The sequence below is a fragment of the Macaca mulatta genome, chromosome 20 (assembly GCF_049350105.2).
Source record: "Macaca mulatta isolate MMU2019108-1 chromosome 20, T2T-MMU8v2.0, whole genome shotgun sequence".
NCBI lineage: Eukaryota > Metazoa > Chordata > Mammalia > Primates > Cercopithecidae > Macaca > Macaca mulatta.
The window spans coordinates 71,063,392-71,066,298 of NC_133425.1; positions in this window are offsets into that span (position 1 = coordinate 71,063,392).

Genomic DNA, 2,907 nt, shown 5'->3' on the forward strand with positions numbered 1-2,907 from the left:
CACCTGTAGAAAGAAACTTGAATTAGATTGAGTAGAAGTACAGATTCTACTAGGCGATTTTGCCTCTTTAATAATACCTTTCTAAATATGACTCGTTTAATTATTTTGATTTGGTTACATTAGTTTCTACATTATAAGAATGTCCTTACCTTACTTCGTATTTTTTGTTTTCCTCGGCTCTTCTGAAACTCATGTCTTTTCATCATTTCGATGTAGAGCAGTCAACCTGGCTGTGCTACACTCCCTATTTTTTCAATAAACTGTGAATCTAGGCGTGGCTGTGAAGGTATTTTGTAGATGTGATTAGCTTATATAATCAGCTGGCTTTCAGTAAGTGAGAATATTTTGGATAAACTGAGTGGGTTCAATTCAATCAGTGAAAGGGCTTAAGAGCAAAACTGAGGTTTTTCTGGAGGGAAGCCGGAAAACACATCTGGCTGGGCGTGGTGTCTAATGCCTGTAATCCCCGCACTTTGGGAGGCTGAGGCAGGAGAATCACTTAAGCCTTGGAGTTCAAGACCAGCCTGGGCAACACGGTGATACCCTTATTTATATGAAAATTTAAAAAATTCCCACCTGTGCTCAGCTGGTGCCTCAGGCGTTTCTGACTGCTTTTTCAAAGGGCTTGCCACAGACTTTATTCCTGTCTATCCAGCCCCTACAATTATAGAAGTAAGTTCTATATTGCTATGATCTGAATGTTTATGTAGCCTCAAAATTCGTAGGTCAATATCCTCCCCCACAAGGTAATGGTATTAGGAGATGGGGCCTTTAGGAAGTGGTTGAGTCACGGGGGTGAAGTCCTCTTCAAAGGGATTAGTGCCTTTATCAAAGAGAGCAGAGAGGGGGAGGGAGGGAGGAGACCTCTGTGATTCTTCTGCCATGTGAGATTAGAGTGAGAAGATGGCTGTCCAGGAGGAAATGGGCCCTCACCAGACACCAAACCTGATTGTACTTCCCCATCTCCAGAACTGTGAGAAATTTCTGTTGTTTATAAAGTAGCCCGTCTATGGTATTTTGTTATAGCAGCCTAAATGGACTAAGGCACATATATGTCTCTCTATATATGTATGAGTATGTATGTGTATTGTATATGTATTTATATATTTATAATATAAACACACACATATGTTTTATATAGCTCACTAGTTCACTATGGGATTTGACTTGGGAACACTACTGTTTCTCTGATTGAACCCTGAATGATACAGACCTTGGTATTGGAGGTGGTTCTATAAGAACAGAACCTTACAGAGATATATATGCTTATAAATATACAACTAAAAATAGGTATACTTTAAGTTATATATACGTCTTCTTTTTATATAAGGACTCCAGTTCCAGTGGTAAAGAGAGCACTGGTAGTCCATGGCACGATGTGGCAAACACTGCCATTGAACAACCCCAGCTGAGTGCCAAACTTAACCTGCAGCAGCAACCAACACTGAGTCCTTAGAGTGCTAACATAGGGACAGATGCATTACACTGGACCATTTTCTTTGTGGAAGGGTCACTGCATCGTTCTTATTGGAACAGATACTCTGGAGACAGATTTACCTTTCCTGAATGTAACACTTCATCAGAATTACTATTGCGGACTTAGGAATGTCTTATTAATCCTTATAGCATTGACTTTGGTCAAGGAGCTCACTCCACAACGAATAAAGTGTGGTAATGGCTAGGAGCGGTGGCTCACGCTTGTAATCCCAGCACTTTGGGAGGCCAAGGCGGGTGGATCACCTGAAGTCAGGTGTTTGAGACCAGCCTGGCCAACCTGGTGAAACCCTGTCTCTACTAAAAATACTAAAATTAGCCAGGCGTGGTAGCAGGTGCCTGTAATCCTAGCTACTCAGGAGACTGAGGCAGGAGAATCACTTGAACATGGGAGGCAGAGGTTGCAGTGAGCCAAAACCGCACCATTGCACTCCAGCCTGGGTAACAGAGCGAGACTCCGTCTCAAAAAAAAAAAAAAAAAAGTGTGGTAAAGACTCATAATCTTTACTTAGCAGTTCAATTGTTAAATATCTAAAGCGACAGATATAATTAGGAGAAAATACTTTCAAGGGCTAAGCCACCCAGACAATGAAGTTACCTATTAAGCTAATATTGTCTGTTTATCCCTGCATTTAAATAAGTGACAGCCCATGATCACAATTAATCAAATATTAATAGTATATCTCAATTTATATTCTTTTATATATGCTATAGGAATAAAATAATTGAAATTATAATCAAATTTATCTACTAGTTTTTAACCTTCTCTAGGAAATTTCTTTTGTTCTTCCCCAAATCATGAGAGCCTGAAGAAGACAAATCATCATTTCTGTTACTTTTTGCACAACAGGGAATATTCAAAGTACAATCACGGTTTAGAAATGCATTGCTTTATAAGTGAAGTGTAGAACTTGGGGACACCACATGCCATTCTATTTCTTGACAATGACACATATTATTTTATTGTCAAAAAAGGCAAGCATAGATCAGCCTCCTGAGTAGGTGGGACTACCGCCATGTACCACCATACCCAGCTAGTTTTTTTTTGTATTTGTAGTAGAGACAAGGTTTCTCTATGTTGGCCAGGCTGGTCTTGAACTCCTGGCCTCAAATAATCTACCTGCTTCATCCTCCCCAAGTGCCAGGATTACAGATGTGAGCCACCGCGGCCAGCCATGCCTTTATCATTTTTACTCCAAGATTAAGACATAACTGACAAATAAAATTATATATGTATATGGCATACATGATGTTTTGATATATGTATATATCATGAAATGATTTCAATTGAGCCAATTAACATATTGTCACCTCACATACTGTCATTTTTTCGTGTGGTGATAACATTTAAGATCTGGTCTCTTAGCAATTTTTTTGTTGTTGTTGTTGTTTTGAGATGGAGTCTCACTCTGT